This window comes from Lycorma delicatula, chromosome 1 (genome assembly GCF_047948215.1).
Source record: "Lycorma delicatula isolate Av1 chromosome 1, ASM4794821v1, whole genome shotgun sequence".
NCBI classification, from domain to species: Eukaryota; Metazoa; Arthropoda; class Insecta; order Hemiptera; family Fulgoridae; genus Lycorma; species Lycorma delicatula.
The window spans coordinates 320,314,739-320,330,082 of record NC_134455.1 but is presented as its reverse complement, the minus strand read 5'-3'; the positions used below and the strand labels follow the sequence as shown (position 1 = coordinate 320,330,082).

General features: G+C 27.4%; 1 protein-coding gene across 2 annotated transcripts in view; it reads left to right on the top strand.

Annotated features, from left to right (window-relative positions):
• LOC142334182 (oxysterol-binding protein-related protein 6-like) overlaps positions 1-15,344 on the top strand; it is a 149,489-nt gene that overhangs the window by 73,976 nt on the left and 60,169 nt on the right. The window lies entirely within an intron of this gene.

The window sequence follows — 15,344 nt, the reverse complement described above, 5'->3', positions numbered from 1 at the left end:
TAATCTTATACAGAGATAAATTTTTTCCATTCTTTGTTATATGTTTCCTGTAGTTTTTCATTTGCTTTTTACTCCCTTCATGCACTACTGCCTGCTTGTTGTTCTAAGGTGAAAATATCAGTTACCAAATTTAATTTGCGTTTTCTTTATCATCATTATTGTCATATATTTTTTTTTGTTTTAAATTTCAATAATTACCTCTCTTTTTTACATTTCCTTTTGGTTGTTATTTTTCATTATATCAGTGAATTATATTTATTTGTCTGGTATGGTTTTTTCTTGAAGTGATCTATTTTGAACTTATTGTATTGCAGTAGTATTATAAATTTAAAGAAAAAACTTTTTAACTGTTGGCTGAAATTATAAGCTGCCTTTTACTTAAAAAGACAGAAGAATTATTGAGATGATTGTATCACATTGGAAATTTGGTTTAGTTTTCTTTTATGTAGTTTGTAAATAGAAATAATATTTTCTTGTTTACCTTTTTGATAATAAATTGTTAGGATTTCCAGTTTTAGATTTGTATAGTATATTAAAATATATTTTCCCTTGAGCTAGTATACTTAAAAAGTGAGAATTTTAATTTTATTGCTTTTTGTGTTTATTGTAAATTTTATTTCATTATTTAAAAGTGTTAATTTTATGTATTCAATTTTGAGCATATTTCTTTTTTTTTAAACTATATAAATAAATTTTAAACTATAAATTAATAAAATGCTTTAAGTGACTGATTTAATTGACCGTAAAAAAATAATACATCGACTTGAAGTTGCATGTAATATTGCAAAATTCCTTGCTTTTCTGGTGTGGGGAAAATCTACTGTAGTATGATATTTGTCACCTTTTTTCCATTTTCAAATCTTTTCTCAAATACATACCTCATGTATATGTTACCACTAAAATTCAGCAATTTCATTACAATATTCCAGTAAATGTGAAACGTTTCTTTAAAAATGATTTGATTCATACTTACTGAAATTAATTTAGATCATGTGCACTAACCAATAAAATTTTTACAAACTTACTGCCAATGTTGATGGAATCAAAGCATTAAAATTTCATACAGGCTTGAAAATTATGTAAATTTTAATTTTTACAGAAATCTATTTACTTTATTTAATGAAATATCAAATTCTATGCTTTTTGTACATATACATGAGTCTGAAATGTGCAGAAACTTAGGAATAGATTCCTCAGCAGAGTAAGAAAGGAATTTCCTATTAATGTTTCTTCAGAAATGCTTAGTTTTCCATTTGTTAGGCCATCTTGTGTTTTTGCATTCTATTTAAGATATGAAACTGTTATTTTCAGTGAAAATGGTATGGATGAAATCTTTTTGTTAATATCAAAATGGCAGCTATATTAATATCTAAATCACTAATATCTCTCTGAGTATGTTATTTTTTAATTGCTCTTTATTAGAAACATCATAATTATTTTATTATGAACAAAATAACAATACCTTATTTGTTTAAAGGTGATAAAAACTAAATAGTTATGACATAAGTTCGAGTAAATCACTGTGAACTTTGAGGCATTTTTCATTCCCTCTTTTAAGAAACAAATACAAAAAAAGAGAAAATTAGAAAATTGATTGGTGAGAAGAAAACTTCTCACATCGACTTTTTTTTTTTTTGGGACCATAAAGGTGGTTAATTTTATGGAAAGAGGCACGACAAGTAACATTGAAACTTAATATGAGACATTGAAGAAATTGAGGAGGGCCATACCAAACAAATGATGCGGCATGCTGAATTCAGGCATTATTTTTCTTCATAACAATGCTCATCTGCATACTGCAGTATGCATTCAACACCAGATTAACAGTTTGAAATTGGAGTTGTTTAACTATCCCTACACAGTCCTGATTAGGCTCCTAGTGATTAGTACCTTTTCCCTGACAATTAAGAAATTGTTAGAAACACAGCATTTTGAAAATGATGAAGAATTAAAAGATGGTTTACTACCTTGCCTAATTTACAGGCAGCAGTTTTATGAAGAGGGTATTCAAAAACGTGTTTAGAGATATGACAAGTATCTTAATTTGGATGGCAATTATGTAAAAAAAAAAAAAAAAAAAGCTAAAAGATGATGTAGCTGTAGATGTATATAATAATTTTTTTTTGTTTTTAAATAATAAATCGGAAGTTACTTTCTGAATAGTCTCCATATTTAATGGTTTAAAAATTAGAAAAATCGTCATTTTGAAATTTGCTAATGAAAAATATCCATTTTCATTGAGAACATCAGGTTAAGTAGTATACTTACTTTATTAAAATATTTCAACTCTGTTGATGCGGCATGAATTTATATTGGAAAAACATAGAATGTCCAGTAGACAGAAACATAAGCATTTCTACATGTGTGGAAGAAACATTTTTCTTATTAATCTACTTTAAAAATTGCTCTGTATAATTTAGGAGCAGCCTGTATATACATTTCCCCATAAATGTGTTTATGGCTTGATTGGCTGTAAATATTTTTTTATTTACTGACTGACATGGCTGAAACTTTACATGGGCACCAAAATTTGCCACAAATAACATTTCATACAAGAGGTAAATTTTGAAAATTAAAAAACATGACTGCCAAAAAAAAAACATTAGTGACAATCATTGCTCTCTAATATAGAATAGTTACTAATGGAGGATAATTAAAGATCATACGGGTGACAATTTTGTATTAAGTATTTGTAAATAGTATTAATTTTTTTCAAATTTTTTAAATTTATATATAATATATTATTTTTTTTTTTTAAAGTCAATACTTAGACCCATATTCCTCTGTATCAATATGTTGTATTTTTACTATCAAAAACTAACTTGGACAACCCAAGTACAAAATTACAAAGTAAATGAAATGACACTTACCTTAATTTTTTATTCCAAAAGCACATTCACAGGATCCCGCATCATTAGTTATATGTAAGATATATTTATGTAAAATTACATATTAAACATAAAAATTTTTAAATTAAAATTAAAAGGTTAAAATTACAATCATGCATAAAAAAACATATGAAGTCAATTAAAAAAATTAAAATTTAAAAAATGGCTGGCCAGGTTACATAGTTTAAATTTTCTATTTATTTTATTTTAAAATTAATTTTAATTTATTTTTTTTAAATTACGATACCATATATAAATATAAATATAAATATATATATATATATATATATATATATATATATATGTAGTTAATTTATTTAATAGACTGTTTTTGTATATACAGTTGAAATAACTCATTTAGAGGAAAAAAATTATTATCTGAACTTTTATGAGTGGAAATGGTAAAGGGGCTTATAATAAATGTAAAAAAAAGATAATACTTCGGTAATATTCTTTTTGGTAAAATAAAAAAAAAAGTCTATAATCACAAGTCATTTTTTTGTTTTTTTAAGTATGTTTTTGAATTGTGATCATAGATTTTTTTTTTTTTTATCAAAAACAAAAAAATGACTTACATAAATGAATTTTTCAGTAATTGTTGGTAAGTAAGTTTAAATTAAAAAAAAAATTCAAAAACTGGTTACACCATTAAATTGTATGGAAAAATTACAAAAGAAACTGTGTTTCATTATTTGACCTGAAACTTTATTTTGTGCAGTATTGCTAAAAATTGAATTTGAATAATGAAGTTTCAGTAAAATAAAAAAAAATAATAATTTGTTGTAGAATCGATAAATGTACTTATTTTTTTAAATATTTTAATGAATTCATAGACATATAAGTGATTTTTAAATTAACTTATTTAAAATTCCAATTTTTACTTACAAAGTTATATTTTTCAAAATTTTTACAATTGATATTTACAATTAATTAATACTAGGCCAATCTTGGTCTTTTTGGCAACTTTTTAACTTTATCTTCGTCGTTTGATCCTTCATTAGACTGGGTTTCTTCCTAATCTTCAAACATTTCTTCCAGGTTCAAGCAAAACCTTGGCTGCTTGTTTTCATGTGAAATGTCTTTGGAATCACTGAAATTTTCCAAAATTTTATCAACGTTCAGTCGTCCAAACCATGACATTTTGTACATAAATTTGTACATCGCAGTTCATGTTTTTGACACTCGCATCTGTTACCTTCACAACTGGTTTCACAGCTGCAAGAGGTTGTTTAAAATCTTAAGGCATGATGAGACTTCTGTAAAGTGAGACATGAGTATTTTGGAATTATTTACAATTACTTCTTTCCAGCCTGATTTAGTTGCAGTTATTTTGTTTCCAAGCCACATTTGAAGCTGAAAGTATGCTGTATTTGAGTGTTGTGTAGCTGCTCCAACAGTTGGTGATAATTTTTCTAATTTAAAAGTAGAGTTTGCAGTTAATACTTTGTATTGCTGAAATCTCATATCATCCAGAGATAATTTATCATTTGTGCATTTGTAAATAGATGAAATTAATTTACATCCATTTTGAGCAATGACTATTGGCTTTGCATTAATCTGATAAAAAGGCTTTACCAACTCTGTCTACTGGGGAGTTTTAATCAGTGAATTCAAGTTGTTTTTTTTCCTTTGCCTGCAAAAGCAAATGTTGTGTCACAGGGAGTAAAACAATGTAAAAAAACCAACAACAGAACCACAATCTTCATACTTAAAACTATTTGAGGAATACATTGAATTGCTTACATTGCCTGCATCTGGCTTGAGAAAGTAAATTGTTGCATTAGTCGAGTTAAATTGATTGAATAGAAACAAAAAATCAGTATCTTGGCCAACAACAATGAGAGTTTTTTATATTCGGCATCTCCTGTTGCTGCATTTGTAACCTTATTTTTTCGGCAATTTCTATTGCTGTATTAATAATTAATGGATTTGCATCTTCTGCTTATTTAATTGTATATCCTGTAAATCTAAATGCTTTTGGTAACTCTTTTATTAATTCATTCTTTTTTTTTTTCATTTGACAAAAATCTCTCTTGTAAAAATGTTATTTTTGTTTTTTGCGGTTCAATATTAAAAAAAGGAACACTCAAAGAATTTTTTTTTGCCTCAAGCGTTCAGCTGCTTTTGTTGAAGATGCAGTTGACTTTTCATTATCAGTCTCATTCTCCGAATAATCATCAAATACTGTACAGCTATTGTCTGCATAATGATTGTGTACAAAAGGCAAGTATTTTCTGGCGATCACTTCAATGGTATCATTTTTTTGCCAAACAAGTTTGTGAACAGAAATCCACCATCAATAACATGTACTACATTTTTGGTAGTTGGTAAAGCTTCAGTGCTAGTGAACTGATGAAACAGTTGCGATTTAAAGTTTTTTTTTGAAGACGTTTTCTGTAATGATAGCGGGAACGGAGCTGCATGCCCACTCACCTTGTTTAGATCCTTTGGTATACAAAATTATTCGACGTAGATGTTTATAGCAATACTGACTGCACAAAAATGAAGTTTCAGGTCAAACAATGAAACACAGTCTTTTCTGTTTTTAATGTACAATTTAATGGTGTAATTAGTTTTTGAATTTTTTAAAATATAAACATATCAACAATTATTGAAAAATTCATTGTGCCAAGAGTCATTTTTTGTTTTTTTTTAGCATTTTCTTGAATTGTGATTATAGATTTTTTTTTTATTTTACCATAAAGTATATGCCAAAAAAAAAATGAGCACCAGCAGAACTCTGTACGATGATCTTTCAAAAAGAATTTTTTTTAAAAAAAGTGTTTTGGACCGGAAAAAATGAATATCTTAAAAAACTTCTTGATTTTTTTTATCCAAAAAAATTTGTGGTTATTTAAGATACTGAAAGGGATACTTTCACCAAGTTTTGTCAAAATTAAATTTTTTTTGAAGAAATGTAAATAAAAAATGAAAAAAAGACTGCATTTATCTCTGAAATTTTGAGGTTATGTTAAAAAGTGACCTCTACAAAAGTTTTTGCATGATCGACAACTTTTGTATTAGATACTTTTTTTTGACATCAACTTTTTTCTTTCACGGGATCCTGTGAAAGTGGTTTTGGAATAAAAAAATAAGGTAGTGTCATTTCATTTATTTTGTAATTCTGTACTTGGGTTGTTAAAGTTGGTTTTTGATTATAAAAATGCAATAAATATATATATATATATGTATATGGAGCCTGTGACACTTCCAGTAACATAAGGATTCCAACGCATGTTCATACATCTAAATCGGTTCAGCGATTGAGCTGCTATGGTTAAACAAACATACATACATACACCCTAAACATATTACACTCTTTTGGGCATTCATGTAAAAATAGCATCCTTTGTTTTGTTGTACAAAGATTGTTGGTGATCATTCCAAATAAACAACGGCTTTCAAACTCTTCATTTATCTAAATTAAGGTGTTTTTATTATGTTGTGAATCAGTTTACATCCATCTGATGTGTCAGCAGTTATACCATTTCTACAAAAAGATGAAATAAAGTGTTATTAACACACATGAAGAACGTGTTATATTCAATTCAAGTATTATATTTGGGCTGTAACTTTTCAAAATCTTTTGGATAAGTTTCTTATTTGATTTATAAAATATATCGGTTCCAAAAAAGTAAACATTTCTGTTGGAAACTGACACTATGGCAAAAATTGGCCTTAAGGTATGGAAAAATTAGATAAGAAAATTCAGATAAGGAAATTTTATGATTTTCTTTGATGTGCTTTCCACTTAAACCAAAATAATTTAAAAAAAAAGTGTTCTCTGATAATGTAACAAATTTTTTTGTTTATTAGAGGATTGTAAAGAAACAGAATCAATTTCTACAAGATTTACAATACATTGCCTTCTTGAACAATTCTGAATGGCATCATCATATTGTGATTTTGGTCAAGTCTACCTTTTTGTATAATTCTATGATAATTCAATATAACATATTACAATGCTACAATATATCATTTAATGTAGCTGAAAAATATTTCATCAAAAGTGATTTCAATATGTGCTACTGTTTACTGTTAATGGGCTGAAATTGTATCTTATGACTTATCAATTACCTTATTGGTCATCAAGTAACAAGTAATTTGTCATCTTGCTGTTCCAGAGATGAATTTTACTGTTTTCAAATAAGTGTGATTCAACTTGCTTTAAAACATTATAAAACAACTGTTAAGTAATACTGCCAATTGTTTCACTATAATATAAATTTTGTAAATTATTGAAAAGTGGTTTTTTATTTTGAAAATTTTTAACTTTCTTTATATGGACATGAAAAGGCAGTTACGTGTTTTATGGTATTATTTTCTTGACTTGTGTAGAAGTTAGTAAAATTTCATGAATTACTTACTGAATTTCAATTTCAGTAAGTAAATTATTGCATGCAGTGAATCAAAGATATGTAATATATAGATAAATGTTTTTATATTTTCTTGTTTTATAGTTTTAAACCATTGCCTTTTATTATCAAATTTATTATTTTTTTTTAGGATTAAATTTTACTCAGCTTTCAGATCCTACTTAATTCAACAGTTATTTTTTTCTTTTGTTTTAGCGTGTCACATTAAGAAAACATTTAGCATGTATTCCACAAATACAGTTATTAATAAACTGACAAGTTGTACAAACTAAAATGTGTTAATAACTAAATAAAAGTGGAAATAATTTGAAATTTTAGGGTAAAAAGAAACCGAACATGTAAAACTCCTATTAAAAAAATCGTATAAGTAAAAACACTCATACTGTTACTGCACCAGTAGATTTTATTATATACAGAGTGTATCACAAACACCTGGGAAGTAATTCCTGAGAAGTTCTCCCAGGAATTTCATAACCTACTCTACTTGTGAAAGTAATGGAAAAAGCTCATATAAACATATGTCCTAAAATCCTGTGTTTGCGAATTATGGCTAGTGAAATATTTTTCTCTGATTTCGGCTACCCCGGTGAAATGAGGTCATACTGAAAACTTGAGGATGTTAATAAGGGGGAGAATTAGTGATTTATGGTTTTTGACCTGAAAAATTGAATAAAATAGGCACCTAGAACCATATCTGGGGTAGGCTTTGAAAAATCTAGGGTGAAAACCTATAAATTGGAATAAAAAACCCTGGTTTTCATGTTTGATGTATAGTAACTTTGTTAAATGGGTAAAAACGCATAAAACCTTTAAACAAAAGTTATAGAGAATTTAATTCTTAACAAAATAATATAAGATAAGTTAAATAAAATAACAGAAAAGCTAGAAAAATTCAAATTTTTTTTAGAAACACTACATTACTACATTTTTCAGAAAGTACATAATGTAAACAAAAACCAAATTCTTTTTTGATGATCTGAAAAATTTGTAGAAACAAAATTTACTATTAAAAATTGAAGTTAAAGAATTTAATAAAAAAACTGTAAATTACTCAACAATTTTAGAATAAAAATATATAAGTAAAAATTACTTAGATAATAATATATTTATTAATGACAGAAATACAATAAATTATTTGAAAAATTATCATTTTAAAGCTGGCAATAACATAACAGCTATACACACACCTTTAAGTACACACCTTTACTGTTTAAGAGTAAACCGTATACACACACCTGCTTTGGCAAACAGGTTCACTACCTAGTATTTGTACCAGTATGAACAATCATTCTGATATGCTGCTGTTATTGATGAAATTATTATTAATTCAGTTCAGCGCAGTCCAGGCTTCAGTACACAATGTCTTTTTAAGCGGATCGGAGGTTTGCATTCAATAGTTTGGTGGACACATAACAAAACAAGTTTTATCCTTATCATGAACAATTAGTTCAACATTGCACACAGGAGACGGTCCACTTCATTTAGAGTTCTGCAGTTGGTGGAATACAAATTGAACAACTGTACAAGTAAGTATGTTTTGTTGTTGGGCAGAAGTAAATTCCCATGAAACAATGGAGGCAATTTTCAACATTGATGTAGCATCAATGTGTGATGCGGCTTTCTTCACAATCTGTTGTTAGACTGTTCATAGTACTGGCCACTTAAATGTTGAGGTCTACTTGCACTTTCTTCAAGAAGAATTGCTGCAGCTGCTTGAAGATGTTCCTCTGTGCTGAGACTCAAAGTATACTTCCAGTATGATTGTGTGCCTTCCCACTTCTCTTGTGCTGTTTCAACTCAATTAAATTATCAATTCCTGAAAAATGGATCGGTTGTGGACGTTCTCTTTCCTGGTCACCAAGATCGCCTTATCTAACACCTTTAGATTTTTGCTTCTGGGGATTGATGAAAATTATTGTATAAAAAAAAAATACATTCTCTTGAGGAATTAATTGTCCGCATTATGGATGTGGCTGAGCAACTTAAAGACAGTCCTGAGCTAAAAAGAGCAACAAAAGCAGTACAGGAACATGCCAAGAAATTTATTGAAAATGACAAGCTCATTTTTGAACATTTGTTATAAACTGGTACGTATAATGCACGTCAGTCTAATGTACTATTTTTAAATAACATTAAAGTTTTTCTTACTTTTCTTTTTACACCATTTTGTTCAGAATTAAATTCTCTACAGGTTTTATATAAAAGCTGTGTTTACTACCCATTTAACAAAGTCATTATTCATCAAACGTAAAGAACATGTTTTTTATCCCACTTTATTGATTTTCACCCCAGATTTCTCAAAAGCGACCAAAGATACGGTTCTGGGACCTATTTTATTCCATTTTTTAGGTCAAAAACCATAAGAAAAAATTTCTTTACAGCTTCATGCTGAAGTTCAAGCAAAATCTTTCACTACCCGTAACTCAAATGAAGCATTCTAGGACATATATTTAAATAAACTTGATCTATTATTTTTATAAGTAGAATAGATTATGAAAATTCCCAGGTCAAATTTGAGATACACTGTATATTATATATATTTTTTATTATTTTATAATTATATCTTAATAAATTTAGTTCTGGCAGGATATTTGTAATTATTGCTCAGAGAGTTTAAAAAGAAAGTTTTGTATATAATTCAAGAACAATAATTTGTAATAATTTTTGTAATTAGTATAAACATTAAATTTACTAATTACGTAATTTACATGAAACTTAACAGAAATAATTTACTCTTATAATTCACCAAAGGTTTTAAATGAAGGAGGGTTAATGTTGATTTTAAGAAAATATCTGTAAAATGGAATTTTTTTTAGTTTTATTTTTTCCTAGCTGGGTGACATTTTGTCCCCTTTTTAGCTTGTGTACCAGTATTAGCTTTTATGATGGCACATTACTCTGAATGATTAAATTCATTCTGAATGTTATTCTATATTTATTCTGTATTGTATTCGTTGAATCATATATTGCTTTATTGAGGAAATTTAACATGATTGGCATTTCATTTTATTACACTAGAACGACATTGAGTTGCTACGCATACAACATACATATTCATATGTGGCACTGTGGCATTTCTCACCAGTACTCTATTCCTGTGACCAATACAATTGTATTATTGTACTGTTAGTGCTATTCCCTTTTCTTTGTAACTGTTTTGTGGATTTGTATATGATTATCTCACTCATTTTTCTTATAAATTACCATTGAATTCTGTTAAATGTGTTGTTTAATAATCTCTTGTTAATTATATATTGTTTTTTTAGGATTTATTTTATTGTAATAAAATAAGCTAATTTAGTATTATTATTTAAGAATATTTGATTATTAACCCATAGGTGGCAGGTAGGTTTGTGTGACCCTTCCTGCATGATTTTTTCCCCTAGCTAATCAGACATTTAGCTTATTTTAAATCAATACACCGTTTTTCAATTACCAATAACAGAATTATACTTCTTTTCAATTTGAGCATAATCAGTCTTGACAAAACATGAAGAGTCATAAAAAAAGGTCAGGCAGTTGCTTGGACTGTGTGTTACTTTTGTAAGGTGGTCAAGCATGAAATATATCATCAATTGTTTACGAGGCCTTCCATTCAGAATTTATTTAAAAAGTGCAATCAAAAATTTTTTTTAATAGAAATTGTCTGCTTTTTAACGTTTTAACTATTATAATAAAATGTTATTTGGAAGCTAATTCACATTTACATGTACAGTGGTTTTTAAAACATTTATTCCAGTAATTTTAGCTTATATGTTGTTAATATTATATTTTCACTTTAGTTAAAATAGAAAAACAAAGTGAAGAACTAACAGAAACATTGTTACAAATGCAATATTTATAAATTAAATACTGTAACTGTTCATACAAACAAAAAAATAATTTTTTTTTTTGTTCATGTGTGCTATAATCTGTATTATAAACTGTAGCTGTTTTTAAAACAAACATTTTCAGAATTTTATAAATAGCCAATCAAATAATTCCTTATTAAAAGTTGTTCAAAGAGCAGGTCTCAAATTCTTTTTAAAAATTGATAGATCTAGTAGGGTTGATGAAGATTGTCATGTACAGACCAACTTAGTGTTAAAGTTTTTTTTGATTCTGTGCAGATTTATAGGCTAATGGATTGGGGGTTAATAAATATGCATAAATTTTCACCATCTAACTTCTTTTCTGTTTTTTTTTAGACTATTATTTCCTAGTCTTCCTTGTGCATGTAACCAAACTGCCCAACATTAAGCCCTCCTTTTGTTCAATTCTATCAAAAGTTAATTTTCAAATACTATCTTGATACTTACACTCTTCAACTGTATTTCTGTTTGTTACCCCACATTTTCCCCAATATTTTTATTTATAAGTCTCCTTTTCTTTCTGGCAGGCTCAGATTTATTGTGGACTACATTTCACCTTTTATAGTAAAAAGGTTGGTAAATATTAGTTGAAATCTATTTATTAATTTTCTAATGTATTTTTTAAATGTAAATAACTTTTATTTCTTTAAAAATGGAAAAGAATATATACAAAAAATCCTCTCCCCCTTTTCCAGTTAATTTGCGATAATTTTTTTTTTGTATTTAAATGAAGGCGTTTATCAAACATATAAAAAATTAGTTTGTTTCTTTCTCTATTAGATATTTCTTAAAATATAGTATGATGTTTGTATCTCAGACTTTCTACTTTCAGCTGATGAGCTCTCCTCAGCCCAGAAGTGTATGATTTTCTAAGTCATGAAAATATTTTGACTCTTCTGTAACTACATTTTATTATTATTCTTACTTTTTTCAGTAGTAAGTACAATATCGTTGATCACTGGTACATACTATACACCATATCAGTGTGCCAGATATTTTTAATAAAAAAAAGAAAGGCTGACAAAGTTTTTTTATTTTTCTTCTTTGTCTGTTGTTTAAATTAACAGATACTTTGTTGATTCATCAAGGTCCATACTACACTATCTTCTTATTTACTCGTATGAAGTTTTTTTACATGATTGTTAATGGTGACACCTTTTTGTATGGTTTTGTTATATAAGCTATTTTTGCTCTTTTTCTTTTTAGTTTTTTCATAAAATTTATTTTTCTACATATTTTTATATAAATTGTGTAAGATAATTACATTTATAAATTACTTAAAATTCTGATGAAAATAATAAAGTTTTCATTTTAATCATTATTATTTACTTATATTCAGTAAATTTTTATAGCGACTGGTACACTCTATATGTAGATTTTTGCTTCTATGAGAAGAATAGAATTCAAAAGTTGGAAATTGATCACATTTATCCTGCTGATTTGTATTAATCCTTATCTATTCAGCTGCAACCTTGACTGTTCGGAAAAAGGGAGGGGGTGTTGCATTCCTTAATAATGTAAAAATACAAAATTAATATTTTCTGTGTACAAGATAAATTAATTATACAAAATTGTATTATTAGTTTCATTTTACTTGAAATTATAACCTGGATTTTCCACAAAATACACAACAATAATAATGACAATAGTGATAAAATGGTCTTTTAAAATATATACTTAACAGTGTTAAGTTGCAAATATTTAACTAATTACTCTTAATTAAAAAAAAAAAAAATATTGTGAATTTTTTCTTTAATTTCATCCTTTGGGCATTTTCGAATATTTGTTGAATTATTATATTTATATATTTTTTTTTTCAGGCACTGATGAAAAAAATTGGTTCTTGTACATTGTATGACCACTACTATAATTTATGAATTCAGCATTATGCTACTGTTGTTTCGTTAATTTAGAACAATTATTCTAGTATGAAAATTAATATGAATGTTAATTTCTTCTGATTTACAATTAAATACGTTTGTGGATGACCAGAAACAATTTATTATGTCCAGCTTGGATTCAAATAGATCCTTATCACCAATCAATTGCTGTTATACAAACTTACCAAAATATGTTAACAAGCTATACGTTAATGTTTCTTTTTTATGTTTTGCTTATCCCCATAACCTCTCTATTTGTCTGCATGTACACTTTCAACTAGGTTGACAAAATTAAAGATTAGTTTATTTTGAAATGAAGAAATTTTCTCTTTCAACTTTGCTAGTTTGGAGGCTTATCGGCAATTGGCTACAACAGAGTAGGAAAAGACTTGCTAAATAAATCAACAGGAAAACATTTAGACTTTTAGTACCTAATAACCAATGTTATGGAAAAGTATGCCATGTGATTTTCATTCTGAAAACTAGGTTGCCATAAATTAAGTTTCTCCATGCTTCATTGCATGTTGTACACAATTTCTGTAGATAATTATCTAGTCTACAATTATACCCACAGACATTCTCAAACTTTCATTTGTACAATTTCACATTTTGTAAACTGTTGTAACTATGAATGAACAAAGCAGATTTATTCATGGTCGTGAACTATATATAACTAACAGGAGCCTAGAATTGCTTAGATGATTCTGACACAGTATATGTTATATGGCATTCTTTTCTATTAATGTGTCATATGGGCATCTTATTTATGTATAGAATTATATAATTATTTTGGCATTCTTTTGAAAGCATACTCTTTTCTTATAAGAATGTAATGATATTTTGGTAAAATATTAAAAATATTTTTTTAAGTCATTTAATTAACTTTGTGAAGTATGGTGTGTCATATTGGAAGATAATTCAAAATCAAAATCGTTGTTATCTTCAGTACTGCCTGATTCTTCGTCGTTGCTTTCGAAACATACATTCACTGGTGGCTCAGGAACTTTAATAATTTCACTGTGAACTACAAGCCTGATTTCAGATTGCAATGAATTATATTTTACAGTATGTTTAGATTTTCTAGAAATTCCAGACACACTTGTTAAACAAAAGTAATAATCAGTTACATGATCCTTTGGTTACATGAGCCAAACCATAGGTACACCAAATGGCAAAGCCTTACATGTACTTTTCAGCCATCCTCTTAAATATACAGAACAATTAGTGCATACTATATGAGGAGCCCACTTACTATCCTGATCACCAATTTTACACTGAAAGTACAAATGATAGGCATTTTTAATTAAAGGTGTAATGTTTTTTCTATTTCACTTTACGGTAAACTCACCACATATATAACAAAAGACAACAATCAGACTGAGCAAAATTCATTCATTCCTAAATCCAGTGCTTAATAAAAAAAACAGCTGTGTTTTCAGCTACATGTTTTAAACTGCAAGACCTGATAATCTTGTCCATGAAGGCTCACTCTTCAGTATTAGATATGATGTCATAATATGCAACTATGATATGATTTAATTCTTTGTCTGCTATTGTTTGTTCATAGCTTACAAATTATGTTAACAAAGTTAAACAATAAAAGATGAGCTAACAAAATACAATATAGGAGGTTAGAATGCTAACTATACATTGAAAAATGAAAAAAAAATCCTTTAATTAAAATTGAAAATTTTTTCAAAAATGGTGGGTGATAGAAAGATTCTGAGTTCATATTCATTTTCAGCATAAAAAAAACAGATTAAAATCATGTATCGCATGTTAGGAAACAAAAATGATGTTTGTCAGTGTAAATTTTACTCTACTGACATGAAGTAAACATAGTACACAGAATGATAAACAGGGAACTAATACCTCATAGTAAATTCATATAATCCACTGTTAAAGTGGATTAGGGAGGCAAATAATTATGACATTCATTTCATTCAATTTTATATATATACATTTTACATAATTTTATATTGCAATTGATATCAGTTACACTGATATCAAATTAAATCAAATGATGTCATAATTAAACATAGAATGTTTTGTGGTTCCTGTTTAATAGAAAAGGTCAAACAATTACTTACCATTACTCTAAAAGAAAGATAGCTAGTCTGTTATCTTATCTGTCTTATCTGTTACTCAAAAAAATATATAATAATACTTAGCTTGTTTTAAAACACTTTCAATTTCTGTAGGGGCATTAATTTTCAAGTGCTGATAAATGTTAAAATTCAGTCCACAGACATATCTTAAACAAAAATTTTTATCCTATATTTATCTTACAAGAAACTAAATTTAATAATAATATTATTTTTCATTTGTTATGTCTTATTTTTTATTATT